Genomic DNA, 13,002 nt, shown 5'->3' with positions numbered 1-13,002 from the left:
CTCTCCAAACACCTCCAGTTTTTCTAGCTTGATAGTAATTACTAATAATAGCTAGTATTAATATCAAGCTAATAACCTGCCAACTCCTTTATTAGTATATTTTGACTGATTTCATGCAGTTCTTAACTAAGATCCAAATACAGTAAATCTAGCTTGTTTCCTTATCTACAAGCCTGGTAACATTTCAATGAAAGAAATCCATTTTGTGTGACATGACTGGTTCTTAGTGAATCAGGCTAGCTCCTGGTGAGTAAATCAGTGCGAGCTCCTCCTCCTTCTCTTAAATAATCTATTCAAGCATCTTGGCCAGAATTCATTTTCATTCCCTTTCTGGAAATCAGAATGACATCTCAGTCGGTTTGAACCTTCCATGTTCTCTGTAAATCCTGAAAGATTAACAACAGTGACTCGGCAATCTCTTGAACAACATCTCTCATTTTTATCCATTGTAAGAGAGGGAGGGAGCAAAACCATTTGGGTTGAAGAATAAAGGCATCTAACTCTGTGGGTCCAGTGTGGACACTCCTTTCTGGGTAAAACTACTCTTTCTGAAATCCCAGTGTTCTCCTTAGAGGGCAGCTGGCAGATTTACAACCCCCTTCATTCTCACCTCGTCTACAAGAGAGAGGATTTTCTCCTACTAGTCTAAAATCCAGGGTAAGTGTGGAAGAGAAAAATCATGAAGGGAATCAGGAGGGACAGGCAGATAAATGAGGACTGAATGGAGGAAAATTGGAATCTGGTTTTTTTTTCTAATACTTCCCAGAGTGTCTCACCCCTAGAAAAGAGAGAGAACTAAATTTGTCTCCTTATTTCTCTTGGTTTGGCGTAATCAGCAGCATCTCTCCTCTGAGGGAGAAGACAAGTGTCTGCTGGTCTGGATTAAGACACATTAACAGGAGAAGCATATGGTCATTTACACAGCGCTTGTTTCCATGCTGTGCCAAGGTTAACAAATTAATGAAAAGGAAACGTGCTACATAAATGTTGAGCCTTATTAAGCATGAGATCATCACTCCCAGCCATCTTTATTTTACAAGGCTCTAAATCAAAGAAATTCAAACCCCTTTCCCTGCACACATGCTGAAAATCATTCTCCTAATAGCTGATCTTTTTTTTTTTTTTTTGAGAACAAACAAGAGCAGTTTTTAACTGTGAGACTGTAAGGAAAGATTCTGTTCCAGAAGAGTTTACTGAGATGATATTGGAAGAAACAGTGCTATTTATTTAAGTACAGCTTTGCATTTTCCTTTGTTCTTTCAACAGGTTTGTAATTACAGGAGTAGTAATTAGCCTTGACAGAGAGTACACAAAACGATAAATGGATACTGTGTGCGGTAGAGGGGCTTCTGTGGTGCAGGCTTACTATTTTCAGTCGGCGCTAATTATCCTTATTATACTGCATGACTCTTGTTTTCTTGAATTATGAGTGGAAAAGTGCTGAATAGATTTTTTTTTCCCCAAAGCACCCTGAACTGTGGAGGGAAATGAAAATCACAAACCATGAAAAGCTTGTTAGACAAAGAGACCGATCATCTACAACAGGACTCTGAAGGAACTACCCTTTCCCTGCACTATAGAAAGGTAAAGTGCTTCTCAGAAAAGGATCTTTTTTTCCTTTCCCTTTTTTTTTTTTTTTTAATGCCACATAGATGACAGGAGGGAAGGAGCCAAGTTCAGCACAAGAGGCAGAAGCACACCAGCAGGAAGATGGGGAGTCCTGAATCTGCACAGGTGAAGTCTGCGGGCAAGACCCGAGTTTAAACTCAGGGGTGCAGCGAATTTGACGTCCCAGGTTCAAGCAATCAAGTCCCCGCCAGCCCTACTCCTCAGGGCGAGGAAAGGCATTTGGGATCCACGCTGGCTCCAATGACCCCTGTGAACGGATCAGAGAAGAAAGACGAGTTTTCGATGGAGCTACCGGGCAATCCTCTGTCTCCTTTCCCTTTCTCCATTGCCCCTCCCCAGTACCGTGATGCGGGTGAGAGAGATTCCACAGATGGTGCAGGCTTTTACCAGCTCAGACCTGAAATTCGGCTTGAAATTTCCCCAGTGTCCTCTGGGCTTCTGTCTTTGCAACAGATGCACTTAAATGTTAGCAATTTATTTGCAGCCTGTGATACAACCAGAGCTCAAGGGAGGGGAGGGCGGTGAACTCTACCATCCAAGGAGGAGCTGAGCTGATGACAGGGTCACCACGGTCGGCCGGCGATCCTGACTCCAGGAGGGAGGTGGCAGGGCTTGGTTCCTGTGGACACAGCCAGTAAACTGCATCCACACCCACTTTATCTTCCCCTCCAGGCAAAATCTGCTTTATGAATAAGATGCTCCATCCAATTATTCTCCAGGAATTTCTTTGCTTTCTTTAGTTTACTGTGTTTAATCTTCCCATACTACATCTCCTTTCCAGCTCTTGCCAGCCTCTGGTTTGCAGAGGGGCAGGAAATAGAAGTTCACCAGAGTTCAAGAAGAGGCAGGTTCTTTTTCAGGACACTCAGGCTCTGAAGGTGACACCATCTAAGAATACAGCACTGCTTCCAGGGTAACGTGTGAGTCAACCCTTTTATTTCGTATGTCGACGGTTATGTGCTCATTTAGTTGTACTAAAATATTCTTGAACAGAAAGTTACGGGCTCTCTGTTTGGCTTTAGAAATGTCAGCCAGGATAAGCAGGCAACGAATGAGAGCATAAGGCTTTCTGACTCTAAAGCCACCATCACACAGAAGATTAGAAGATAATAAATAATTCCCCCAGTAGGGGCAAGCACTAGTAAAGTGAGTCAGGAAGGTAGCAGAGGCAGAGAGGCGACCTTGCTTGTTCAGCTGGGATAAAATCCCATTGGTGCCTGGCGCCCATTACAGAGATCAGACTTGCCACTGGCCAAAGCGTCCAGATCCCATCCCCACACCAAGGGTATTGGAAAACACATTCTGTTACCCCACGAGTCACACACTTCCATCTTTGGGGCGAAGGTAATCTTGTTACATTTCCTAATACTTTTAGGTCATCTTTCCACAAGACCCTTTTCTTTTAAAATGAAGATCTTCCAATGTCACTAGGTCTAAGTATTGTTATTATCATTCTTCCTAACTAATTGTTGACATTCCTTAAATCTCTGCACCAGATTACAGCAAACCTGATACCAGTTTCTACATACCCACAAACTGGGTTATGCTGCCTGCCCACATGTTTGGCCTTTAATAGCCTCATTGATGAGTATAAAGTTTTAGAAAAATGAACCATCATACTGGTGAAAATTGCTTTCCAGCTAATTTGGAAGAATATCTGATATAATCACTCCCTTTATTTGGAAGGGTGAGAGAGGTAGAAGGGTAGTCTGTAAAACGGGGACCAGCCCAACTCTGCTCTCTGACTGCCTGTGCTGCAGTCTGATCCTGCTTCTTGTATGACTTAAGGAGGTAGCTTAAACCTTCTAAACTCCAATTCCCCCATCTCCAAATATAATCTAGTTTATTTCCAAGGAATAAGTGAGATCATTTATAGAGCACACTTCCTGGCACTGAGTATAACTCTTACTTATTATTATGATTATGGTTGTTGTTGTTGTGTCATATGTATCAGGGTCATTTAAACATAATGACATGCATTTTCATTCTAATACTCATATTTCCATATTGTAAAAAGGCAATAACGTGCCCAGTCACAGTCATCATCAGTTACAAGATATTGGTATTGACACAGTAGATAGAGATTCACACAACAACTGAGGGAGTGCTGGGTTCCCATCCTGGGGAGCTCTGCCACATTCCCCGAAGGGACAGCAACAATCCCCCACATGCAGGGGCAATGACCAGTGAAGAAGGATGGTACAATGATGGGCCCTTGATATTGACAACTATGTTTATGAGCCTTTGTGCTTAAAATTTCACTTGGCCTAGTGTTGCAGGGTGCCTAAGGGTTACCTCCTGAAGCCCCATGTTGCTCAAATGTGGATACTCTCTAAGCCAAATTCAGCATGTAAATGCATTACCTTCCCCCTATTGTGGGACATGACTCCCAGGGATGAGTCTCCCTGGCACCAAGGGATTACTACCCAGCACCAGCTGATGATGCAACTAGAAAAGGACCTTGAATAAAAGAGGGAAATGGTAAAGACAAATGAGTTTACATGGTTAAGAGACTTCAAAATGAGTTGGGAGGTCATCCTGCACATCTCAGCAGGATCTCATGGACAGCCAAAGTAGATACTACCCAAGGTGCTGGTGCTCCCGAGGGCTCTGGAGATGCCTAGGTCCTACAGTCATGGCAGATGACTCTGGAGTTTGGTGCCTTGCCAGTGGGCCTTACTTTGCAATTTGTGCTCCTGAGTGTGACAGAGTTGGATTGAGATGTAACTTCTCTACACAGACCTCTTCTGTCCTTTTTATTGAACCTGTGGTTGATGCCAGAGTTGGTGTATGTCCAGGAGACTTGACTCTCTGGTCTGTCCATGTGCCAGCTGAGCCCTAACCCTCAGCAGAGTTGCAACTCCTACTCTCCAGGTTGTTGGATTTACCCAGGCCAGCTACCAAGGAGGTGAGGATGGTCAATTACCACACCAAGGAACTGAGAGAGGCTACAGTGCAAGCAGGAGAATCCCATCCATCAGCCATGTGGGATCGAAGCCCTCTCTCAGTTAAGAGGTGGAGTGGGCATCACCATCCCAGAATCCTCAGGATTGGGGAATAAAGTATGGACTAAGGTGGAATTACTGGCATTCTACTATAGAATTATTGTGACTCTAGCAATGGAAGAAATTATATCATTGATGTGGAGACAGTGGCCACTGGAGGTGCTGAAGGCAGGGAGAGGGAAAAAGAGGTGTAATATGGGGGGGCATTTTCAGGACTTGGAGTTGTCCTGAATGATATTGCAGGAACAGAGGCAGAACATTATATATCCTGCCATAACCTACAGAATTAGGTGGGAGAGAGTGTAAACTACAATGTAAACTATAATCCATTCTGTGTAGCAGTGTTCCAAAATGTATTCATCAAATGCAATAAATGTACCATACTAATGAAAGAAATTGTTGATGTGGGAAAAGTAGGGGGTGTGGGAAGTGGGACATATGGGAATCTCCTATATTTCTTTAAGGTAACATTTTGTGTGATCTATGTATCATTTAAAAATAAACAAAAAATATACTTTAAAAAAATGATTGAGTATCCATATGAATTATGCTCCAAATGCAGAATAATTTTTCTAAAACCCAAATCTGATTATGTCACTGATCTGCTTAGCCCCTTCCATGGCCCCCCCATTGTTCATAAGATAAAGCCCAAATCTCATACCATGATTTTGCAAGGCCCTTCTTTTATTTTTTTATTAGAAAATTGATAGATTTACAGAAAAATCAGAAAAACCGTGCAGTAAATACAGAGTTCCCATATTACCATCCCACCCCCATTATTAAAACTTCCATTAGTGTGGTACATTTGTTACAATTGATGACAGATTATTATTATAATTGTACTATTAACCATAGTCCATGGCCCTTATTTATTTATTTTTTAATTAGGGAAATTGTGGGTTTACAGAAAAAATCATGTGAAAAATACAGTATTCCCCTATACCACCCTATTATTAACACCTCGCATTAGTGTGGTACATTTGTTGCAATTGATGGTAGCCACGACCCTTCTTTTTTTAAGAGGTACCAGGGATCCAACCCAGGACCTTGTACATGGAAAGCAGGCGCTCAACAGCTTGAGCTACATCTGCTCCCCTCCACAGCCCTTCTTGGTGGTGGTTTGCTTACCATTGTGGCCTCAATACTGACCATTTCCTGTCAATTTATGTTTCTACTATACTGCAATTTCTCTCAGCTCCTTGCCATGCCCTGCTCTCTCAACAGACCTCACATCGTGGGCTCACCTTGCTTGAAATTGTCTTCCCTCCTCCCTCTTCCCACAGCTAACAGCGACACACCCTTCAGGATCTGGATTCTGGATGACAGTCTCCTGGAAGTCTTTCCAGTTCCTCCACATCTAAGGGGGGTGCCCCTCTTGTGTGACACAGTAGCATCATGTTTCTTCTGTCAAAGAATCTTTTCCCATTGACTCTCCACTTCTCCCTCATAGCCTGAGAGCTCCTTAAGTGCAGGGATTGTGAGTGTTGAAGTTACCAGTGTTTATGTACGTGCAGTTCATGAATGTAACAAATTTTATTGCATCTCGACATGTACAACGTTCAATCTTTTATTTTTCATAATGTGAGCTGCACAGAGCACATGAATTAGTAACTTACTACAAATATATATCATAATACTCAGTCTGGCTTACTCTAAATTATTGTTATGTCATTAGGAAAGTCTAAGTGGAGGTCATGGTTTCGGACAGCTGCTAAGAACTTTATACAAGTTGATTTTTATTGTTAACCACAAAATGTTTTTGTGGATAGAGCTAATGAGAGTCAAACTGGTCAGAAGGGGTAGGAGATAGAGCCTGAAGCTGCAATTGCATAGCAAGCCCACTGCTTTTGCCTGGATGACAATGAGGTCTTCCTACCAGGCCACCATGTGTCCCCACCAGGTTGCTCCTGCCACGCACTTTCTGCCCAGGTGAGAGCGCTGGCTGGATTTGAGATCGGCAGCATCAGCTTTAGCTTCCACATCAGCCTCCCAGAGTTCCCACCTTCACTTCCCAAGTAAGTGTGGAAAGCCAGCTTCTTGGAAACTCTAGAACAGAAGGACAAAGAGAGAGGGATTTCTGCACGCAATTTACAAAGCTACTGATCCTCAGAGGTTGTTCAACGTTGATGGGCAATCCTGGCAGATGGAGTAGCTCCCCTTCCCCCAATAAACTTCAACACCTGAAATTCAGATTTTCTGATTAAGGGAATAAGGCTTTGTGTTATTTGTTGACAGCTATGAACTATAATCATGTTTGAACCTCCTTGCAAACTGTATCTGTTATGCCAAAATAGCTCTGCTTCATTTTACAGCCTGCTCAGAAGAGTGGCTCCTGACATTATTAGATTTTTAACAGCTGAAATGTAGAGCATAGAGATTTATGTCCATGGAAATTTATAGATTTGGTTGAGTATATTCTTCACCTATAAAAATGAAAAGGACCAATTTTGGTTATGCTCTTAATTTATTGTTTGCTTGGCTTCGACAGTTGCCATCAACCAAGGGAATAAAATATGAGTCAATGGCTAAGAAAACTTAAAAGGGGTCAGAAATAACTGTTTTTAGCTTTCTGAATAGCTGGTTTCCAGTTAAAATAATAGGTGCAATAATTTTTCCCTGCAAATGCTAAAGGCAATGGAAACCTGACTTTCTCATACTTCTCAACAGTTTTAGTTCGACCAAGATCCTGACACTGCAAATGTTACAACCTGCTGTCTGCTTTTTACTACAGTGGCAGTGGAGTCTCATTATTCATGGCAGTTATGTTCTATAACGTGTGGCTGCTAACTCTGAGTTAGCGGTACCAAACCATGAGTCTCTGATTCCAGCGTTTTCATCCATTGATACAGATCTAACCTGTCTTTTGTGTGTTCCTGTTTAAAGAGATTTTAGTTAATAGATAGCTGATTCATTAACATTTAACTTGCAGTTAACAGTGCTATAACATCCTTAAATGAAGCTTGTCTAACACACAATTTTCTCTGTAAGGCACATTGCAGCTTTCTTGGGTATAGGAACACTAGACAGCACTTCGACACTATGCTTGGGGCCGTTTTAAACAGTGAAATCATCTACAAAAATACAAAAGACTTGGCAATGAATATGCTGCAAAAAGGACACTGTTTATAGTATGAGAGCCGAAACAAGAAGGCAAAGTAGCCCCTTGTTCAGTATAGCTGGGAATGTGCATGTTGGGCGACTCAAATTTTTCACTGCTCTGAGTCATCCATGAAAGTCTACAAGAGTGTTGCAAGTATCGATTTTGGGGTTACAAATAAATTTTGGCAAGTGGCTAATTCACAAATACAGAATTTTGAAATAATGAAAATGGACTGTATTTTGCTGTTGTGGTCAAAGCTGGCATGAGATTAGTTGAATGGAAGAAGTCGGCACCGCTTTTCTAAGAATATGAGGAATCTGCTAATTTCTCCAATAGGAAAGATTCATTATATTAATATGTAAGCACAATTATGCCAAAAATATGAGGTGGGGGGAGTGTTTGCCTGTGGAACTGTAGGATTCTGCCCTCATTAGTGTTTTGTTTGTTTGTTTGTTCTTTAGGAGGTACCAGTGATTGAACCCGGGACCATGTACACACAAAGCAGGCACTCAACTGCTGAGCTACACCCACTCTGTGAGAAAGAAGTCTGATGTTTATTTAACTTCTTAGAAATTAGAATGTTTCCTCTCATCTGTCAGGGGCAGCGCTCATATTGTTAGAGTTAAAATGTTCTTCACCTTCGGACACAGACAATCAAGCAGGTCACGTACATTCCGAAAGACTTCCACCAAGGCAGACCCATGGCAAGACAAGTCAAGGTGATATGTTAATGTAACTGTATAATGTAAACTTGCAGTCCGTGGTTAGTAGCAGTGCTCCAGTATGGGTTCATCAATTGCAGCGAATGTACCACACTAATGAAGGATGTTGTTAATGGGGGAAACCGTGGGACTTATGGGAATCCCTTGTATTTTTTACATAACATTCATGTAATCTAAAGCTTCTTTTAAAAAATTATTTTAAAAGGTGATTTATTAAGGTCATTAGTGGGGTTACAAGGACACAAGTTTCTCTAGATCTTCTCTCTTATCCTACTCCTCCTCCAAGCATACAACCCATGCCCAGTCTGGGCACCACCACACAGGGCTTGAAGTAAGCCAGTAGATTGCACTGGCTGGTTCCCAGGTGGTGAAACAGGATGCCCTTTCGCTCACCAAGCCTTGGAAGCAAAGGCAAGCAATGCCCACAAGCTGGAGGATTCATCCATTCTCCTTGGTGCCTTGAGCCCAGCTACTCCAGCTCTCTGAACTAGAGCCACCAAAGTCCAGGGAAAGCCCCCGTGGCATTCGCTGCCAGCCTTTGACCCTCCAGACCTCTGCAAAGAGGTGTTTTTTGTCCACTTAATTACTTCTCTTCCCAGTATTCTTGCTATGTGTTGTGCTTTCCTCTTCCTTCTGATTCAACAGGAGTTTCAAGATCATTGGGAAAGGTAGGAATGGACAGTAACTTGAACTCAGAAGTTTTATGTTACTATAATAGAAAGGTTTTTTAAAGGAGGAGGGGCACGTGAGCAGTGATTTGACATTGGAGTTGGGGTTTACACGAGACCAGGGGATGTGCCTCGCCACTTGCAAGCTCTACCAGCAAGCACGCTGATTCTCGTTGACCCAAGGTCAATCATCACCAAAGGTCTTTGGATCTCAAAAATGAGGTGTTCTATGAACTATTATAGACTTCTGAGACTTCTTTACAACACTGAAATGAAAGCATCACCTGTCCAAACTGCTTGGTTTATGAACTATATGGTTGTTTAGTGCTAGATGGGAAGGCAAGATCAAGAACAGGTCTCTAGCAGGGCAGAAATACTCTGGTTCCATTATATAGGGACTTAATTGGTTATTTGCATAGCCAAGGAAGAAAGGATTTGTTTTTGTTGGTTCATTTTGTTTTGTTTTCATTGGGCGATAGTCTTTTACATGAAGTTCCAGATTTTCTTCCAGATTTTGGCACAAAACGAAACAAAACAAAAACTCCACGTGAGATTTTTTGGTTTTTTTGTCTTTTTTTCCCCCCCAGTAAATTTTTGTTTTCATTGGTAGGACCAACGGCTGCTGGCTGGTAGGGGTAGGGGGTAGGGATGAGGTGGGGGTGGGGAGGTGAGCAGTTGACTTCTATCCTGTGTAGGTTTGACTGAAATCATGATGAATGAACTATGCTGTAAACAAACTACGATATTCTGAAATTTTTAAAATTCATTTACAAAACCATATATTACAAAAATCAAATTACCTTGAAAAAGTGCACTTTGTAGAACCTGGGTAAAATATCAGCTACCTCAAGATCATAACAAATGAAGACCAGATCAAGTAAAGGTGGTATTGTTTATCTTGTAAGAGTAGTAACATAATACTTACGCCTATTTTAAACACTGAGTAAAATAATCCTACGGCCTCTCATCATCACTGAAAATCAGCTGAGTCCCTGAGGGGGAGAGTCATGATCATTTCCACCCCCACTTGGTGCATCTCTGGACATTAGCTGGAAGGCACCTCTGAAGGTACTTAGCACTAATTAGCACTTTCTAAAAAGAACCTTGTCTGTGGAATTACTTATAGGGGAGTGAGGTACCTTTTTTAGAGGGTGTCGAGTACTCTTCAGTGTTCGTAGAGAAATTGTGGCTGCCTTTCAAAAATACTTTCCACTTAAAAAAAGGCAGTAGGGACATTAACAAAAAATTCTGGGAAATCTGTGTACATTCCAGAAGATTCATTACATGGTGGCGAGAAAACTGGACTGAGGTCAAAGAGACTTACGTTTTCTCCTTCTTCCATCAGGAACTAATTGTGAGCTGTGGGGCCGTCTCAACATTTTGAGCCTCGATGCTCTTACCTGTAAAATGGGGGTGACATCTTCCCACCTCTGTAGGTTGTTGTAGGTTTAAAAGCTGAAATCACTGGGTAAATGTAATACCCTGTTAGAGAACTTATCCAGATTCTGAAATGTCTGAGCCACTGGAAGATAAACATCCAATTATTTTTAAACAAAATAGCCTAGAAAGTCAGGCAATAATTGCTTAGGGTTGGACATGTTCTCTGCTTAAAACAGATTCTCCCTTTGCCATTTTTTTTGATGGTTAGACATCTCTCCAATTCTTCATGACCTCTTAAAGAAAAATTTTTAGTGTTTCTGGGGCTAACTCTAGTCACTTCCTTAACTTTGTGGGATATGATCATATAGGCTTGAAATTTTAAACAACCCGTTTCTAGAAATTCAGCACGGTGAGATGTTTCAAATCCTTGAATGATTTTCTAATCTCAACTTTTCCTGCTTTTTAGTTTTTTTTCTCTAATTATATAAGCAACATATGATTATTTTAGAAAATTTGGAAAACAGAGAAAAGCACCGAAAAATAAGTAAAATTAACCATAATCCCATCATGCCTTTAAAAATGTATCTCACTCAAGGAAAGACCCTCCCATCACCAATCCATATTCCTAGAGGTAATCACTGTTTTCTCCTAGAGAGCAGGTATCCTTTCTCACTTACCCAAAACTGCCAGCCCATCAACAGAACTCCCATATATGAGCAAAAACAATGAAATACAATTGCTTGACATTCCTCCAGCTTTCAATCATAGGAAAACCTGAGCTTTACACTTTCTTTTTTTATTTTGTCCATCAGAAGCTATCTTCCAGTTATAGCCTATGAACTTGAACTCCAGCTTTTACACATTTTGACCTGGTGAGTGGTCTCCATTTCTGCTCCTGCCCCTGGCTGCTGAGCCTGTTCCATCCTCCCCCTGCCACTGCCCAGTGCCTCCGAGCCCCTCGGCCAACATCCTGCATCCAAGCTAGCTCCTGCCCAGACCTTGCCTGGAAACACAACTGTGGGGAAGGGGAGAGGATGGGAGGAGAAGACCCAAAGGGAGCAGAGTCATGGGAAGGGAAAGAAAAAGAGGGAAGGGGATCCAGGAGCATATTTTATCCCTGTCCTAATAATTATTGCACTAAATTTATAACCACTTTTTTATCTGTTCCTGCACTAGACAATGAGATTTTGAGGGTATAGACTGGGATGTGTTCCTGGTACAGAAAAGGCACTCAAGAAACAGCTGTTGAAGGAACTGAATGAACGAAGGAGTAAACAAGCAAACAAAAAGAGGTCCTGAAAATGGGATTATAGAATTACGCATGGATCTCATAAAATGACCATCGCAGAGGCAGCCCTCTAAAAGTCTGTTACGGGAAACGGACTTGGCCCAGTGGTTAGGGCATCTGTCTACCACATGGGAGGTCCGCGGTTCAAACCCCCGGCCTCCTTGACCCGCGTGGAGCTGGCCCATGCGCAGTGCTGATGCACGCAAGGAGTGCCGCGCCACACAGGGGTGTCCCCCGCGTAGGGGAGCCCCACGTGCAAGGAGTGCACCCATAAGGAGAGCCGCCCAGTGTGAAGGAAAGTGCAGCCTGCCCAGGAATGGCGCCGCCCACACTTCCCATGCTGCTGACAACAACAGAGGCGGACAAAGAAACAAGATGCAGCAAATAGACACAGAGAACAGACAACCAGGGGAGGGGGGGAATTAAATAAATAAACAAATCTTTAAAAAATAAAAAATAAATAAATAAATAAAATAAAATAAAAGTCTGTTACGAATAAGATGCCTTTGTCCATAATCACTGCAGATATATAACTTCCAGTGTGTATGTGAAAATGTCAGGGTCATTAGATTATGTCAAACCACTTTTCCACCCTAAATATGACTGCCAGCATGCAGGGGCTCTAATGGAAATTGCAGCCCATATTTTAAAAGCAACGCACCATGTTTATAGCTAAGACACTTTTTTTTTTTTGACACTGAGGAAGTATCATCAAACTCACCTGGTTTTTATTTATTTATTTGTATTGTGATAACATATCTACACACAAAATTTTGCATTTGAACCAGTTTCATGTGTACAATTCAGTGATATTAATCACATTCATAACATTGTACTGCCATCATCACCATCCATTACCAAAACTTTTTCATCACCCCAAGCAGAAATTGTACCCTTGAAACAAAAACTTCCTTTCCTGCTCCCAAAACCCTAGTGAACTAAAATCTACTTTCTGCCTCTGTGCATTTGCTTATTCTATCACCTGTTGACTCTTGAGTCTGATCATATATCATCCCCCTAACTGTGATTTTTAGCCCTGTGAAGTACTAATACAGTAAGGATTCAAAAGACAACAAATTCAAGGTAAAGGTCTGTGTGTGACAATTGAGTAGCACCAGCCAAATTTAGAGTAAAATTGCTATTGTTGACAAAATGGCAGCCAAAATCTAGGAAGATTTTCTCCTGCCGGACACAGAACAAACAACGTTTT

At 41.8% G+C, this 13,002-nt stretch overlaps 1 long non-coding RNA gene across 1 annotated transcript; it reads left to right on the top strand.

The window, feature by feature from the left end:
* Nucleotides 1-8,006: 8,006 nt before the first annotated feature.
* Nucleotides 8,007-12,282, top strand: LOC131275331 (uncharacterized). Its single transcript, XR_009182764.2, has 3 exons — nt 8,007-8,453; nt 11,317-11,376; nt 11,681-12,282. It is a non-coding gene; the product is annotated as an uncharacterized lncRNA (long non-coding RNA).
* Nucleotides 12,283-13,002: the final 720 nt, after the last annotated feature.

This window comes from Dasypus novemcinctus, chromosome 22 (genome assembly GCF_030445035.2).
Source record: "Dasypus novemcinctus isolate mDasNov1 chromosome 22, mDasNov1.1.hap2, whole genome shotgun sequence".
In the NCBI taxonomy this organism is placed as follows: Eukaryota; Metazoa; Chordata; class Mammalia; order Cingulata; family Dasypodidae; genus Dasypus; species Dasypus novemcinctus.
Note: the sequence above shows the minus strand (reverse complement) of the source record. Positions and strands in the feature narration are given on the sequence as shown.